The sequence below is a fragment of the Equus caballus genome, chromosome 14 (genome assembly GCF_041296265.1).
Source record: "Equus caballus isolate H_3958 breed thoroughbred chromosome 14, TB-T2T, whole genome shotgun sequence".
NCBI classification, from domain to species: domain Eukaryota; kingdom Metazoa; phylum Chordata; class Mammalia; order Perissodactyla; family Equidae; genus Equus; species Equus caballus.
In genome coordinates, this window is record NC_091697.1 from 15147676 (window position 1) to 15165709 (window position 18034).

At 44.9% G+C, this 18034-nt stretch overlaps 2 protein-coding genes across 9 annotated transcripts in view; both read left to right on the forward strand.

Moving 5' to 3' along the window:
- The window catches only part of LOC102150839 (ATP-binding cassette sub-family D member 2-like), a 287276-nt gene extending 281530 nt beyond the window's left edge, over positions 1-5746 (forward strand). Inside the window, exons 9-12 of one of the 2 annotated variants that reach the window (XR_011425373.1) lie at positions 2036-2507; positions 3347-3399; positions 4226-4278; positions 5653-5746. The gene's annotated coding sequence lies outside the window, so the exon portion shown is untranslated. Of the gene's footprint in view, positions 1-2035; positions 2508-3346; positions 4279-5652 lie in introns of both variants that reach the window. The other variant, XR_011425372.1, reaches the window with a different exon arrangement.
- Positions 5747-8054: 2308 nt separating this feature from the next.
- Positions 8055-18034, forward strand: part of LOC138915130 (ral guanine nucleotide dissociation stimulator-like) — a 63255-nt gene continuing 53275 nt past the window's right edge. For 2 of the 7 annotated variants that reach the window (XM_070233666.1, XM_070233665.1), the window contains exons 1-2: positions 8056-8183; positions 14980-15252. The gene's annotated coding sequence lies outside the window, so the exon portion shown is untranslated. The other 5 variants (XM_070233660.1, XM_070233669.1, XM_070233663.1 and 2 more) reach the window with 5 other exon arrangements.

The following is an 18034-nucleotide window of genomic DNA, read 5'->3' on the forward strand; positions in this document are numbered from 1 at the left end:
AAGAAAAGAGAAAGAAATAAAATAGATCATCAAAAACACTCCTTTCCTCCTGGTGCTCTCAATTACAAAAAAAGAAAAGAGAACACTAAATGACTTCTGAAGGATTAAGTCCAATATAAACATTTTAAGAATTTTCATAATCTGACCTAACTTTTCTTGCCACTCTTGTTTCTCAAGTCTCCCATATGTGAAACTCTTTACTCAGCCAGAGCACTCTACTCAATGTATCCAAATACACAGAAAAATGAGACTAGATCTCACTATTACATCATGAAAAATACAAAACCTGAATCAAGGAAAATAACAGACAACAAAAATATTACATTACAGAAAGCAGTGTGGTGACATTATAAGCTTATAATTATAGCGGTTATGGTCCAGCTCACTTCTCATGAATACAGCCTTCTCCTTTTGTCTTCTGTCCTTTGCCCTAAGGATCCTATCACCAGGAGCATTCCCTGCCGCTCTCTGCCTTCCTAAATCCTGTCTCGTCAGGACCCACAATATTAACTGACTAATTTGGAAGAAGTGTGATTAACAGAATTATTCTGGACCTGTAGTCCCTTATTAACACTACAGCATCAGATTTGATTCTCGATGGACACCAAGTCACTCAAATTCCATCTCAGTTTTTACTCTGTAGATTTGTTCAGTATACAGTTGATTAAAGGACCATTCACCCCAGTTTGGTAGATAATTCAACCAGCCTCCAATCCAAAGTTTGTATAACTTTGATTTGTAGTAATTACAAACAGTAATTACAGAAACAGTTAAAACATTCATTGCTAATATTGTAACTCTTTGGGAACCTCATATAAATGCAGTTTTAAAAAAACAGGATATTTGAAGATAGTAACATACACCGTGATTAACAAGATTTTGTGGTGAGAGTAGTTTATTGTCAGGTATAATTAAAGCTGTAGATGCTATTCTGAAAGTACAGACTTTAGGGGGCAAGGGAAGAGAGTTTTTGAAGCAAAGTACAAATTAGGAATAATTACAATGATGGTTATGGAATGTCAACATCCATTTCATCATGATGAGCTCAGTCTCCTTCAAAATTCACTTGAGTCCGGGAAAGCATTAGTGTAAGACAAAAGGCAGCTTTGGGAAAAATACCTTTGAAGTATTAAGGAGTAGAGTGATTGGCAGTCAGCAAACATAAAAACGGACGAAAGAGTAAATGTCTTGATCACCTACGGAAAGTGTACACTTCAAGTATCTTATTAAAAAACCAGTTTTCTTTTTCATGTCCAATGTTGAATGCACCTGCAATTGTTGGTTTTTAATCTATTTTGATCCCCAAACTGGATATAACTAAATGTTTTATGGGAGTCTGTAAAGGTGATGAAATTATAAAGAAAAGTAAGTGAAAGATGATCAGACAGGAGAGTGGAGGCTTCTGGGGTGATATCAACATTGTATGATTTGACATGAGTGGTGGGTCTATGGGTGCTCACTTCATTCTCCTTGTTTATGGTTTATGCATGTCACTGTTTACAAAGCAGTATGTAGAAAATCCGCTGACACTAATACCTTCGACAGTTCATTAGCCCAAGGGTGTCTGTTATGCTTTAACCAGGGCTTTGCTCACGTTCCCTTTTGCCCACATGAAGCCAGTTGTGCATTAAGAGATGACACAAACATGTCTTGAAACAAGAGATTTCTTCTTGTTTTCTAGAAGAAATAGCGAAGCTGGTCTAGCGCTTGGTGATATTTCCAAACAGTCCTTTTGTGAATGGCCGTGAGAAGATGTCCTTCTTCAGCCAAGGATGAAGTCTTATACTTTGTATTATTTAAAGTACCTGATGCCATGCTACACAACTAGTGTGTGTGCATCCATTCATCTGACAGATATTTATTGACTCACCTACCAGCTGACTCCCTGGGAAGCCAGAGCAGTTTGCCAACTAATATGGTTAATTGGGATTTGATAAGTGCTATAAAGACACCAGAGATTCAGCAGTTTCTCCCAGCTTTCGAACTTATTTTGGCTAATGGATATCACTCCCACTCCCATTTCAATCTTACACAGGGATGCTAGAAGAGGATTGACCAGTCAGAAGGTGGAAACTTAATAAAAATTGAAAGTCAGAGACGGGAGGGAATGAAAGCAGCAGAGGAAGAAGGAGGCAGAGACTGGACGGCCAGCAAGGCCTCAGTGCCCTGCACAGTTTAAGCCGAGCCAGGTATTCTTCCTGTTTCCTTGCTTGATCTTTGCTTGATCCTCCCTCTTGCCGACGCCCTCTCTGGAGGAGTCAAGCCCAGCACAGATGCCGCTGAGACAGGTCAAAGCCAGGGAAAGGTCCTGGGATCAAAACTTGGCTAAGTATGATCCAAACTTCCAAGCAGTCAGAAGTAAAAAGAGCCAGAAGATAAACCTAACCCATTTTTGAAGGGGTGCCAAAGGTGAAAAGCAGGAAAACCAAAATTACTCATCAAGTCTAAAGGGGGAGCACAGAGCCAGAAGCTGAGAGGAGAAGAGGAGTCAAGCAAGTCAGTGCCAGGTAAAAACAGAAATAGAGAGTTGAAAAAAAAAAAAACAAAGCAAAGCAAAATGAAGGGTCCAAGACAATAATTGGGAGCATTCCTTGGGGTTTGATAATGGATTTTATGGGTTAGCTTAAGGTAAAAGCAAAAGATGTGAGCGGGTACCTTCCTTCCTTCTGACATTATCTCCCACCTTATCAACAGTCCATTGTTACCAAGGCATTAACAACACTTACCAAACAAAGTCTAGAAGCCCTTTGGGCAGTCTTGCTAAAAACCATCTTAGTCTAGACTGATTTGGCCTTGAGGATGACCACATCTCCTCAGGACAGTTCTCCCTGGATTCCTTCATTGGCTGTTTTGGGAAATGACGCACTTGGACAAATGGTCTACCTAAATGAATGATTCAGGTCTGAGCAGCATGAGACACTGGCAGATAGGAATGCCTCCCTTAGCAGCAGAAAATTTAGCACTTACCACGTCCCATGTGGCATGCTCTCCCAGAATACTTTTAATATGATATCCCAGTGTATTTAACATTTTAAAATTACTCCATTTGGTTAAAATCAATTAGATTTTTTTGAGGATCTTGGTCTTTCTCCAGCCCAGTTTAAACCATAATTTCCTGAAGACTAGGATTATCTCGCCATGTTCTTTTTCACGTCCCCGTCGTTTCTAGTCAAGCCTCAAAACATGAAGTCTGCACTGTGGGTTCATAGCACCTCAGAGATCATCTCGATTCTCCCCATCCCACGGTGGGAAATTGACCTCAGTGAACGTGGAGTAGAGTGTTTAGTATCAGCCTTAAAATAAGTGTTTTCTTTTTTATTGTCTTTTCTTCCTGTCTGCTTTTCAGAGTAGAAGCAACAGTAATTTAAACTTTTCTGCTATGTGACCTACACTCCACAGGTACCTTATAATAGCTGAGCCAGGGCTTAACAAAGGAATTGGGTGTGTGTGGTATTTGTGTGAGCATGTGCTTGGGTGTGTGTGGTATTTGTGTGAGCATGTGCTTGTGTGTGTGTGTGTGTGTGTGTGTGTCACAATCTGATTGCCGATGTGGGATGGGAGATGGGAAAGAATGTTTAGGCACTTGTGTATTTATATCAAAGAGATGGTAGGACCCACAAAAAAGAATTCATTTTTTGTGATGTTAATGTTATATTTTGGGGGGAGGTTTTGGGGGAGGAAGATTTGCTTCTAAGGGGTGGACTCATATCTCTGTGTGGGGAGGCTCAGTTATAACGACAACTGAAGTCTCTCCTGGCGTTGGGATATTTCATTCTCGTAGGGAGAAATGCAATGCTCATCCCTCCTCCCTCACACCTCCCCCACCACTTCCTTGGTGCCCTTCCAAGGTAGGGCCCTTGGTGCTGGCTGCTCAGTCCTCCCCCAGGGGTGGCTTTCCAAGGCCAAGAGGGCCAGAGAGGGCTGCTGCCAGAGATGCTTCTGTTCTGGCTCCTTCTCACTCCCCTTCCTGTCTGCTGGGGCTTTTGGTGGCAGCACCTAGTCCTGATGGGGTTAGAATACCACCCTGGAGTGGATGGTGTGTGCACCAGCAAGCATCCAGTCACTTCATGAGTTATCCTCTGCGTGAGCTGGGCTGTGATGTGCCGTTATCTTCCTGCTCCCATTGTACACTTCACACACCAGCTTTCTCTCCAGACAGTTGTTTGATCACTAACTACTTCGAATATCATGACCATAGGCTCATTTATTTTTTTCTGTTTTAAAGGATGGTGCTGGTGTGCACAGGGAGCAGCCACGTCAATTCACACATTTGCCAAGGTATCCGATTGTGAGCTGCCTGTCAAGGTGCTGACTTTAATAAAAGCTTATTACCGTGAGCATTATTTAGCATTTATGTGGCTCCTCACAATTGTTTACCCATTATTTCTCAGCGCTCCCCTGTCCAGGTGATCAGTGTTAGCAACTCACATTGTAGAGGCAATAAATCCGGGGTCCTGGAGAGGTTTTAGTAATATCCCCAAAAGGACACAAAGTGAATAACCACAGAACAGTGACTTTCCTGGAACCTCTTGAAACTGGCCTGGACCCCTCTCCCTCTAGCATATTTGGCGAGTTCACTCATTCCATCATCTGGTTTGCAGACCTGCACAGGGTGGGCTCTTCTCGCAGATTGCAGCTCAGATACCCTGAGGCCTTCCCTGGTGACCTTATCTACAACAGCATCCCCTCCCCAAGGCTCTATCACATTCCTGTGTTTATGGACTCCACAGAGCTTAGTGCCACCTGAAGTTATCTGTTTATGTGAAGTTGTGTGTCTTTGTGTTTGTTGTCTGTCTGCACCATTCAGGAAGGTCATCACTATGAAAATAGCAGTCTTGCCTGGGTTGTTCATTGCTGTGTCCATCCTCTTTGTTGAAAGCACCTGTCATTACAGTAGGCACTCAATAATGCTTGTTGAGAGAATGACAAAGACAGACCCTGTAAATACTGTTACTCACACGTCATTTTCTTTGCCTTTTCATCTCTTTCTGGATTTTCTGGCCATAGTCACACATACAGTCAGTTATTCTCAATTACGCTGGAGCTAATGATCCAGGCTGTGGATGGCCCAGGTCCTTGGCTTCCTTCCCTCTCTGGCTTCCTCTCCTCTGGAGATTCCTCCAGATCTTTCGGTCTTTTCTGGCCTTAGTTGAGAGGGGTCGAGAGGAGAGTAGGGCAATGAAAGTCCTATTAGACAATTTTGCAAGTTCTAATAGCTTTTGACAGGTACAAAGTTGAAATTATTGATCTTAAGATTTATTTTTTACCTTATTTGTGGATTTAAAAAAATGCCTCTGTTTTATATATGCAGTACAGTGAAAAGTGCTTTGAAGAAGTTAAAAGCACTGTATAAATGTAAGAGAGAATTATGTATGCATGTAGTCCCATTAACCTTGGTAATTGAGACTTGGTTGTAGATTTAAAATATAATTAGTTTTGATAGAACAGTAGCTCACACTTTTCTAATGGGTAGAGCCAGACAAGGCTTAGAAAACGTGCCTTTGGTAGATTTTATTTTTGAGCCATCAAATCAAGACAAAGCTTACAATCCCTTCAGAGGCTAAAAGGGTGGCAGTAGTGGTGATTTCTCATCAACAAGTCAGAATAGGCAAATGGTCTTAAATGATTGAATTTTCTTGCTTCAAATTTCAGGACAATGAGAATACAGTTTCCTCCAAAAAAATCTTAGGCTGATCTTGGAAGAAAGACCCCCTGGATCATCTAAAAATAAAGTTTTCTATTTAAAGGTTGGTTTTAATGCTCGTTATAGCCCTATGTGCTACCAGAAAATGGTTTGCCTTTTTGTTTTAAACATAAGGAATCAATGTAATGCCTTATACCTGATAACCTGTGCTGTTGTATTTGGTCCTCCCTACAACTCTGTCCATAGATATTATTGTTGCCACTTTATAGGTGAAAAAACGGAAGCAAAACCATTAAGTGCCTTCCCCAAGGTCTTAAAAGAAGTCACCAAGAAGGTGGTGTGGCTCAAGTCTCCTGACTCTAGTTTACTATTCCCCACAATAATGTTGGAAAACCACATTGGAACGGGAAGACTCATTCCAAGTACTGCTGTCACACCAGCAAGCTTCAAAGGTCAGGCAGATATTTTACTTTACGGTTAAATTGGCCACGTTTGCTCAGTGTGTACTATATCCCAGGCCCTGTGCTTTGCCCTGGGAGGATTCAGAGAAAGTAAAAGACGGATTAGACTTTCCTGGCTCTTACAAGCTGGTGGGAATGGGAGACACATACATACAAACGTGGAAGGGCAAGGGGGACAGTGCACTAAGAGAGATACACAGCTCTGTGGGAGCAGGGGAGGAGCAGTCTCTGAACACGTTCCAGGAAAGGGGTCACCTTCCATGCCAAGATGAACTTTGCATGAATAAAGATTTAAGTGAGGACAGATTGAGAAGAGTGAAGAGGGGAATGGGGTGTCGACCAAATTTCATCCACCTGCAATTTTACCTACTCAAATTTTATCTACCACGGCAAGAAGTTAGTGTCTAATATTTTAAAATTACTTTTAAATACAAGTATTTGCGTATTAGTTATATAAATAGAGGTAAACACCAGAACAACTATGATAGAAATGGCTCAAGTGGTTTCCATGGGGAATGGAACTGGGGGGATAGGAAGGATTGGGGTTGTGAGGTGGGGGAGGGCCTGCCGTGGTTCTTTAGAAAGCCTTCAGTACTATTTGGTTTTAAAGGCACAGGTATGGATTCCTTAGATAAATATTAATGTTTCAGTGAGCCTTAAAGAATGAGCAAGGTTTCTACAAGGAGAGGGAGGAGGTGGGTATTTCTAGCAGAGGACCCAACATTCACAGAGAGAGGCGGCAGGAGAGCAGAGGGAAGAGCAGGTAACCCATTAGGATGACTGTGGAACACACCTCCCTGCGTGGGGACACATGAGCTGGTGCTTGATTGCAGAAGGCCTTGGATAGAAGGGCGTGCACAGACACACACACACACTCATGTGGTTGTCGGCAGGAAAGCAATAAAGGGTATTGGGCAAAGGGGTGATATGCTCAGAACTGAGCTTTACGTACAGCAGTGGTTCTCACCTTGGAGATTACCTTGCTTGTTAAAATTGCTGGGCCCCACATCAAAGTTTCTTCTTGAGTAGGTCCAGAGTGAGGCCCGAGAATCTGCATTTCTAATAAGTTCCCAGGCAATGCTAATGCTGCTGGTCTGGGAACCACAATTTGAGAAGCAATAATAGAGTAATCTAGCAACAAGGAGAAGTCGAGACTAGAGTAGTGGGAGAATGAAGGTCAAGGGACAGTTCCACTAGGACAGAGCAGAAGGAATGGGGCCCTGATGGGGAGTGATGGTGAGAAAGTCCAGAACAGCAATCAAGAGAACAGACTGACTGCTTCAAAGGATAGAGGACCATTGGGCCATGTTCTGGGTCACACCAAATCACAAATCACTGTTAAATCTCCAGTGCTTGGGCCAAGTATGCCAAGAAGCACCTGAAATTCATTTTTAAAGCAGCAATCCTGTCTAGAAATTAAGCTGTGAGTTTTACCTTACTTTCCCTTTCTTCCCCATCTCTAACCTCATTCTAGTGCAATTTAGGTTACAAAAGCATCTTCCAGGGAGAGCATTCATATCTGCACGTGGTCAGAAAGTGTATCTGTCTGTATATATAAAATCGTATTAAAGCTGGTTTCCTTATTATTTCATTTTAGAACATCCCTGTAGCTAAATGGTGTTCAAAGTAAACATGGAGAACAGAAAGCATCCATCTCTACCTAGTGGGGCAAAAAATGACTGAATTCCCATACCATATAAATACCCCATGAAAACACAGAGGAATCCTTGTTCCACCCAGCATTCACTGAGTATCTGCCTCGTGGCAAGCACTGCGGATGTGCTTGGAAACAAAGATAAATAAAACGTGGGCCCACTCCCAGCAGTTCAACATGTAGCAGTCTTTGTCCCATGCTCTTAAATCTTGCTAAGGATTGGGTTTTGTTTGTAATAGAAATTCTAAAGCAGGGACAGAAGAAGTTATCTTTCCTAAATTGCCCACCTCTTTTGTCTAATTATTCCACTGAGGAAAACACTTGGTCCTGGTCTTGGTCCTTCGCTGAGCTCAGATATGTTTTGCTGACACACAGAGTCTGGGCAGCGTCCAGCCCCCCGTTTACTCCCTGGTCTTTAAGTCTAGTAAGTATTTTATCATTTACACCTTTCGATGTCCAAAGAGAGTGCCGCTCGGGGTTTAAAACATGTAATTTCCTTTACTACTTCCCCAAATAACGGGGTCATTTCAGGACCAGGACAGTTTGGCACTGGGACGTGTTTCCCAGCAGTACTAATAGTTCGAGAGAGGAGCAAGTGTCTTCACATCTGCAGGTCTGGGTGCCGAACTTTCTATTGTCAGTGAGAATCATGTCCCAGTGAAAATGTAGAAGTGAACCAACCCTCAAAGGGATAAGGTGACAGGGAGTGGTGTTTACTTGAGTCAGAGAGTAACTGAAAATGACTTCTGCAGCTGGAATGAAACAAAGGGTTGAAGGTCAACTTCCTCTTTGATTTTGGCTAGTCAGCAGTTCAAGCAGCCTTTTCAAATGTTTCGTGTCTGCTGACTTGTCCAACTCTATAAAAGACCCCACATCTTGCACCAACCTGTACCTCTTGGGCACTGGAGCGAAAGAAAAGGAAAAATGTTCCATCTTATTAGAATTAATGAAGTCATGCCACTCACATCCGTCCACGTTACTCCACTTTGATCACCACCATTGTGGTCCATGCTGACATCATTTCTTTCGTAGATTACTGCAGTGGCCTTCTCACTGGTCTCTCACATCCTGTTTACCCCATCCAAAGCATTCTTCACATTAAATCACTGTAATTCATTAATTCACAGTATTAATTCACAGTAATCTTTTGGAAACTCAAATAATACAACTAAAATCTGAATACCCTACACATATAAATAAATCCTAACTTAAAAATTTCCCCTGGCTCCCCATTGCTCCAAAGACTTAACTAGTTGATTTGGCCCAGAGAACTCTGCTTAATCTGTGCCTCCCACGCTTTTCCCTCTTCTTGTTGCATCACATTCCTCCCTCCTCACTCTCTCTGCTCTCATCACCCAGATTCCTCTGCCTGGAACACTTCTCCCTCCCTGCTTTGCCAAGTTGTCTCCTACTCACCTTTTACCTCTTAAGCCTTATCAGCTCCTGAGGGGTGGGTGAGGAAGACCCTCTTCTCCTTGGTTAGGCCAAATCCCCATGTTTTAAACTCCCTTGGCACCGACAACCAGCTCATGAACCCTTCATAGAATGTAACATGGGACATTTACACAATCTTGTATAATTAATTTCTGCCTGATCTCCCCTCTAGACTGTAAGATCCATGATGGCAGGGACTCTACCTTTTTGCTTACCATTGTATTCCAGAGCCTGGCATAGTGTCTGGCACATGTTAGGTACTAAATAAATTCATTCTGAAGGAAGGAAGAATGAATGAGTGGTAAATTGATACTTCTAAAATAATAAAGAGGAGGCCTAGCATTTTAAATGAGTGATAATAATGGGTAGCACATATTAAACTTCTAGTGTTAGGTAAACACTGTTTGAAACTCTTTACTCATTCATTCCAGTTCCGAGGACCAACCCTATCAGTACACGTCAGTATCTGCGCATAATAGATGAGATCTGAGACTCAGGCTACTTGTGCAAGGCCAGGCAGCCAGTGTAAGGTGAAGCCTTAACAGTTGTCAATATTGTTACTCTATTTATTACTATTCTCACCTTGGTGGAGTTCCTAAGAGTGCCATCGTCAAAGGGGGTGGTGTTGGGCAGGCACAGCCCTGCCCCCAGGCCTCTGAGCGCCTTCTAAGGCTGGGCCTGGAGTGAGAGTTTGGGGGCCCAGGGGCTGTGAGGGCCTGCCCACCGTAATGGAAATGGCAGATGGAGGAAAGGATCCTTCAGGCTGGGCAGTGGGGAAGGTCACTCAGGCATCCAGAAACCTTCCTCAGAACCTGTCTTTGAATTAAATCTCAACTCATATCTTCCAGAAGCCTGAGGTGAGATGTCTGGCCATGTTGCTGGTGCCGTCGCCCTCAAGAAGCCAAACAGGCTCTCAGAGTCTCTCAGGCCCTGCCCCTAGACGTGGCCCCGCCCCAGAGCATGCTAAGCAGGACCTCCCCATAGATCCCTCCTATTGCCAATGTATTCCTCCAGAGGATTCTGAGCTCTGCTTGGTGTTTCCAGCTGTGATGAGGTAAATGTAGTCTTGGTCCTCTGGAAAAGTAGATAATTAAGGCAGATAGTCCACACATGTGAAAGTGTTGTGACTTGGAAAGGGCGGGCAGATCCCAGGTTGGGAGGATTAAGGAAAGCATTGAGGGAAACCTTTCAGTATGGTGGGAAGGAAGGAGGAAAGAAGAGATGGAGGATCTCATTTTGGTTTTAGTTTTGTTTTGTTTTGAAGTTTTTATGAAGAAAAGTTCCCATCTGATGACTTCTCTGTTTCCCTCTGGTGGTCCAGCACATATGATCAATGAGTGGGGAGTGTGGACAAGGTGTAGGAAAGTGGAATTGTTTTGAGAACTTAGGCAAGCGAGTTGACTGAGAAAACAATCACAGAAGCTCCCCCGAGACAGGGCCTCTGTTTGTTGCCTCCACTGGGTGTCCCAAGTGCTTGGAAGAGCATCTGGCACATGGTAACACAGGAGGAATGACTGGATTCTGAGGCAGTGGTGGAGCTGAGCAACAAATGTAGAACAGAAGTTTATGGGGCACAAACACACTTGTGTGATTTTATCCAAGAGGAAGCAGGCCCTTATTTGAAGGCAGTTCTAAAAAAGGCAGAGTTGGATTTTGCTAGACAGGACGAATGAAAGAAGGGGGTAGGCTGTTTAGAGCAGAGCAGTATATTTAGGTTTAGGATTAAGTGATGCCCCATGAAGTTTTCCTTGGAGAGGGAGGAAATGAAGACAAAGGTTGTCAGGTGAGCAGGGGAAAGTATAGAGTGGCTTGTAGTTCCTGAATAGGTTGAGGAATTAACATGCTGAGGGCATAAGCTGAGAGGATAAAGGGTGGAATGTCAGACTGTATTTTTTCAGAACACACAAGTGTTGCTGGTGATAAGTTCTAGGATATGGCCGTAACTGAACTGGAATGAAAGTAAAGGACTCTAAGATGAGAAGGAGCAGACAGTGAGAGATCAGATCATTGGATGGTCTATCCGCGTGGATGTTGGGGCCTCTGATTGATTCCTTCCACTTTGAGTTCCTTTCCTGTCCTTCACAGAATTGGCATTTCCTCTAACTCTAACCTTCAGTCCATGGCATGACTCTGGACAAGAAGGCAGAAATGGGGTGGTGAGAGAGAGGGCTGAAGTAGACATCCGTTTTGTTTTTGTTTTTATTTTGACACTCAGCATTCACTCACCTTCTAAAAATAGTCCTTCTTTTGCCCTCTGGGGATCTAACCCCGTTGTCAGTTTCAGTCCATGTCAAGTGGAGTTGTTTATCACTAACGCTCTTACTTTAAAGGAGGGCATTGAAGTCAGGCTTGGCCAAAAAGATTGGTCCATGCTTTTGGCAACAGCGTTTGGTCAGGGATGGGCATGTGACCCAACTGGAGACAATAAGGCACAGTGGGACTTTTAAAGGGACTAGTGGGAGAAACAACCCATTTTTAGCTGTGCTTTTAGTTTGGAAGATGTAGCTACGAACTTGCCAGACAGACTTACAAGGTAGCCAGTCCAGAATCTAGAGCAGAGAAATGGATAGAAACTGAAACTTGATGACATCAGCTGAGCCCCAATATGAATCCTCCTGCCTGAGGGCAGCCTTACTCCCAGACCTTTTTCAGGTGCCTGAGTCAACAGATCCTGTTTTTAAAGTCAGTTGAATTGTACTTGCCATCATTTACATCCAAAGAATCCCTCACAGCGTAAGGGGGCTCTCCATCCCTGGCTCCCTCTTCTGTGCTAGCACTCTGAATATATATTACCTTCTCTGCCCTTCAGGTCGTGCTCTTCTATAAAAGAGGGTAAAGAAACCTACTTCAAAGCATTGTAAAGTTTAAATGGGATAATATACATAAAAAGCATAAATTTGTTTCACAACATTGAAGTACAATAAGCAGTACTTAATTTTTCTAAATTAAATTAAATCTGGCTCAAAGACCCCATTTTAAAGGGTAGGAAGATATACAATAGTAGTCATTAATGGGAGCTTTTTGCCTATTTAGTTAAGTATTCACCATCAAATATGTAGGTAAGAGCCTGTGATCTTGAGTCCATCTTGGTTGCCCTTGGGATTTTCATTGCCCAAGCCCTTCAGGCCCATTGAAAGGCCAGTGGCTGCACAGCCTCTGTGCTAAGTGTGAGCAATGCCGTGTCTTGCGACAGCTCTCAAGATGATGGGGCTTGATGATTAGTCATCTCAGCATCATCACTTCATCCCTTAAAACATTGTGCTGTCTCCTAGAGGACTTCCACACAGAACCCGTCCACCTAAGGGACTCGTGTCTACATCCTGATTCTCAGGGTCTTGGAGCCACTGCTACCTTTAGGCAACTCTCCTTCTCTCACCCCAGCACTTGTGTCAACCCCTATCTCCTCTCTCCTTGGAGCAGCCAGCTAAAGTCTCCTCCCACATGAGGGTCTGGACAGGACTGTACGACAGGTGTCTCACAACTTCTGCTTGGGTTCAGGAAACATGAAAGCCATTAATAACTCCTGAACCCAGAAGCCCAGAACTTCCTGTAAGACAAATGAGGAAAGGTAGCTTTTATTCCTTCTGGAGTCCCCTCAGGTGGAGGGTAGAAACAGCATTATCCTGCTTCAAATGAAGGTTGCCTCAAGCTGGGCAAGAATCCCTGCAAAGGAAAATTACCTACTCTTGTCAGCCCAACCCCCTCCCACAGTGAAGCATTGCTAAACTTGCATAATACTCAGTTCCTTCTCTACCTCCTGGCCCCCATAGAAGGAAGGAACAGACCCCGAGTCTCCTGGGAGAGATAGGGAGGCAGCCTCCACAAATCTCTGAGCTTCCACTTGGCCTCCCTAAGGAAGACCAAACGTGTCCTTGTGACCCCAGGAAAATAGCCTAATTTAGGCTCTGATCCAGGACCAATGGAAGTTCCAGAGGAAAGGCCTCAAGAGGAGCCCCGGGGCCAGCCCCGTGGCCAAGTGGTTAAGTTTGCACGCTCCGCATTGGCGGCCCAGGGTTTCACTGGTTCGGATCCTGGGTGTGGACATGGCACTGCTCATCAGGCCACATTGAGGCGGCGTCCCACATGCCACAACTAGAGGGACCCACAACTGAAATATACAACTATGTACTGAGGGGATTTGGGGAGAAAAAAGAGAAAAAAAGAAGAAGAAGATTGGCAACAGTTGTTAGCTCAGGTGCCAATCTTTAAAAAAAAAAAAAGAGAGAGAGAGAGAAGAGCCCCTTCTCATAGCCTTGGCCCCTTCATTGTGGCTGCAGATTAGGGCACAGTTCTGAGTGTTAATCCATGTGAAGGCTGCCTCAAGAAAGCTGATTCCCTTAGGCAGCACCTGGTACCAGAGAAATTCACAGTACCTGAAGCTGGGATCTGGGGTTCCCATACCCAAGCCACATCAAGTTAGCAGTCAATTCATGCATTTTATTGGCCCTGACATTAGGTTTGGAGTGTGGGCTTGAGGGTATAAAAATTCAGGTAACCCATTCCCATCACATTCTATGTCACTGAAAATTCTTCAGGCGCCACAGAATATCGTGTAAATGAGACCCCCACCCCCACCCCCACCCCCCATGCCCCCCAAGCTGCACAGCACTGGTCTCTGGGTATAAGCAGCAAGCCCATGAAATCTGTTTGTAGAGAAATTCATCCTCATCTCTCCAGTCACTGTTCAGCTAATACGTTTTCCTTCTTTTGGTAAGAGTCCTGCTTTCCCATAGGAACTGGAATCTGGGAAAAAGGAAAACAGTACTAGAAGCAGAATAAGAGTGTGGGATCACTCCTGGGTGGTACTGTCACCTCATTGGACAGTTCACTGCCTAGATGTGCTGAGTGTGCAAATTCTGTCTCGTTGCCTCATCCAGTGTTTCTCTGAATAGAAGCAAATATCTGGGCACCAGGTATGACTTGTTTTGTGACCCCAGCCAGTAAGTCAGCCCTTTTGAGCCACCACCTCTCCCTTGGTTAGAAGCTCTTTGGCAATGGGTTCATGGAAAACATCCCAGAATGGGAGCTACATGCTGAATTCCCTAGTACTGGCTTTGCCATCGATTGTGTGATTCATCCTCTCGGATGTTCAAGCTGTGAGAAGCAAATTTGAAATGATGGATGTGCTATATTAAATATATCAATAAGAGCAGAAGTTAAAACTTGCAAGCTGTAGGGTTTGCTTCCTCTATAAGCCTGGCTATCTCTATGGGAACTGAAGGTTGCTTCTTTAGGCCTGTAGTCGGGGAGCTAGAGCAGAGTGGAGATACGGTGGCGGAGTGAGGATGAGCCGTCTTGCACCTAATTTTTCCTCCCCTCTAAGTCTGAATACTGGCAGTGGTGAGGCAGGTGGTTCTAAGGGCTCCTTTCACTTTACCGTTCATGATGACCCCACACCGCCTTTACCTCCATGCCACCTTTCCCTCCTTCTTTGGATGCTTCAATCTCTTTGAGGTTTTTCTTACCAGACGTTACTCCGCTTAGCCATTAAGCAGCTTTAACTTTGATGACGTGGATATGGATGAGCACAAGGATCCACTTGGTCCCTTTGGTCACTTTTGCTTCAGTGAACTCAGTGGGATGTCCAAGAAGAAACCCTTGTGTTAGGAAGAGTTCTAAGAAGGTTCCAAAGATCCCTTCTTTTGCTAGTCACACCCTTGTATAAACTGCTCCCCTTGAGTGTAAGCTGGACCTCATGATTTGCTTCTGACTCATAGGATAAGGGAAAGGTGATGGGATATCATTTCCCTCATTAGTTTACAAGATTGTGACTTGTGTCTTGCTAGCAGACTCTCTCCTGGCTTTGATGAAGCAAGCTGCCATGTTGGAGAGGCCTACATGACAAGGAACTGAAGGTTGCCTCCGGCCAACTCCAGCCAACAGCCATCCAGGAATTGAGGCTCTCAGTCCAACAGGCCTTGAGGAACTGCATCCAGCCAGCAGCTATAGAAGTGAGCGAAGAAGTGTGTCTTTCCCCAGTCAAGCCTTCAGCTGAGACCCCAGCCCCAGCTGCCACCTTAATTGCAGCCTTGTGAGAGACCTTGGAGCAGAGAACCCAGGTAGGCCTTGCCTACATTCCTCACCAACAGAAACTATGAATTAATAAATACTTGGTTTTTTAAGCCACTAACTTTTGGGGTATTTGTTATATAGTAACTAACACACCCCTAAATTACTGTAACCTTGGTGTAAGATGCAGCATGGCTGGGAAGGCAGGCACCAAATGAGAGGACGACCTCCTTGACAACATTCCTGGAGATACTGTCTTCAATCTCGAAGACTATCCCCAATTCTCTTAGCTGCAGTGGTATCATTGTGCTCCCCCCAGCCCTGATTAGTCTCCAGGAGGTGAGGCCTAGGTAAGGTAGTGCTGGGTGGAATGGATGGCCAGGATGTGGGGTGTTAATCTGTCTTAAAGGGACATTGTGAGCTCGAAGTGACCCTCAGGGATCATGAGGAGTGATGATAAGGTCATTCTTCCCCTCCTCATTTTTTCCTTCCTTTTCCACTCACTCCATCATTCCTTTTTCCCTACTTGTTTTCTCCTTTTGCCCCAAATTCTGGGTGGCTGCCCGACGACCATTCCTACAAATGATAGCCAGGTGATCTCTTGGTCTTGCAATAATCCTACCAAGCTGGGCATCCTGAGGAAGTTTCCCTCGGGAGCGGCTCTTCCCATTCCTTGAGGTGTCCTCACATGCAGGGAGACCTCATTGTTGAGCTCAGAATGTGCCTTCCAGACAGATTAACACCCCACGTATAACAGATTCTTCGGCGGGACCCACCCAGTTCCTGGACCCTGCCCTGGCCACTCCAGTGTCTACAATCGCAAAACCCATCCATACACACACCTGCACTGACTGCTCACCTGTGAGATACTCAGGAATCAGCAACTTTTTCTAAATGAAGGTAAGTTACCATTTTCAGGAAAATATTCATATCTCTGGTCCTTTTCAGAGCTGCGAGTTCTCTCCTCCCTTCCGCTCCAGGAAGGGTAGAGGAAGGGGAAGGGTGAACTGCTCCCCATTTTCGTTAGGGTCAGCTGAGGCGTGGGGACGTGGCCCACCACCCAGACTTCCTGAGGGAGAGAAAGGCTCTTAGGAGCAGGTGACATTCATTCCTCACCAAGAGATCCAAGAGCAACATTTCCCCCTGCCACTCACCTCAGGGCCTAAACACCCCCACACTTCCAATTCCACAACTTTCTGAGGCAACAAGGGGAAATTCTGGCTGTATCCTTCCAGAGGAACGCATCCCACCCTGCAGCTGTGCATAGTTCAGGATAGTGAGGGAGCAGATGGAAAGACAAGTTGAGCCAAGTTCTGGACTTGAAGGGTTTTTCTCATTTTGAAAAGGCCCAAAAGTTTTTAGAGTAAACTTTTTGTACTTTTTATGAAAAAGTAAAGTGTTTTAAGTACAGGACATCTGAATAAGGTCAAATACAGGACCCAAGATAAAACTGAGAAAGCCACTGTCAGGCCCCCTACAAGGGACTGGTCATCTTGCAGAAACCGAAAGAGGAAATCAGTCAGAGCTGACTTCCCTCCTTCCTTTCCCTGAGCATAAGCGCTGGGAACCCCAAACCCACTCCCCCAAAGCACCACACAGAGAACACTACTCTCTCCTAGCAGAAACATTTATTGAGGACGATCAGTATCCTTGGTTGTGCTAACCATGGTTCTCATCAGAGGATGTGTTCTCGTGAAAACTGCAATGCTTTCTCAACAAGGACTGAATGATTTCTTTGGGGATATTTTTCCTCCCTGGAAGTGTTGGAGAAGCATTTCCTGTTTGAATAGAAGAGTCAGATCTCTGAACACAGTGCTTTCATTAGAGGTGAGGGTGGCCGGAGGGACGTGGCATACATCATGCATGCAGGTGGGTCTTGGATAGGGCACAGACTCCCTGTAGGGTGAGGAAGGGGGTTGACTCTGGCATAAATGCTGGTCCTTGAAGGCCACAACTTTCCAGGGCTGTCTGATCCTGTCTCTTTTCTGTCTAACCCTTGTACGAAAACTCTTGTCAGGAGGGACAGCATCTTGGCTGCAGGATGTGGTCCTTGCCCATTCCCCTGGCTGTGGGTCAGAGAGAGCCCCGTGGTTGGAGGGATGTCCCTCGTCAGGCTCTACCTGGGCCTGCAGTTCCCCCTTCTGCTGACTTAACTCTGCAGCCTCAGGTTCGTATCTCCATGCCAGTTTCTCCTCTAGGATCTTCCCGATGGCTGCCATGAGCTCATGAGCTTCAGGAGGCCCACAGCTCACGAGAGCTTCACTTTGAGCTGGGTCTCAGAGCGCTGCAAAGGTTGACGTGAACTTGGCTTTTTGCTGGGGACTTTCCTGCCCTGTGATTTTTTTCTTGGAATTAATCCACTGAAAAAACTGCCTCATTATTTTTCTGAAGTAACTTTCAGGAGGAAACTGTTCATTCTGTGACAGATACGGAGAAGTGCCCTCTAATTCTCTGTCCTCAATAGAGTGGCTCTTCTTTCTGGCTTTAGACGTCCCAACTCCTGAATCCTCGCTTCCACATTCTCCTGCTCTGGAGTCCAGAGGTCTCACTGTCTTTGCAGCTGGTGGGAAATTCCTATCCTGGCATTTCCAGGAGACATGCTTAGATGCCCAGGGTTCCCGCTAATCTCCATTGTCCTCCAAGTGGACTTGCAGCACCTGGGAAGCTCCCATGTCCCCACTGGAGACGCTCTGGGACTGAGTCAGTGAGGAGTCGGAAGGCAAGCTATCTGAAGTAAGGGATATGTCAGCGGGAGAGCCTTTAGGCTGGCTATGTTCCTTGCCCTTCAATTGAAACTTCAACTCGGTAGGGAGCTGTTTTTTAATGTCTGAT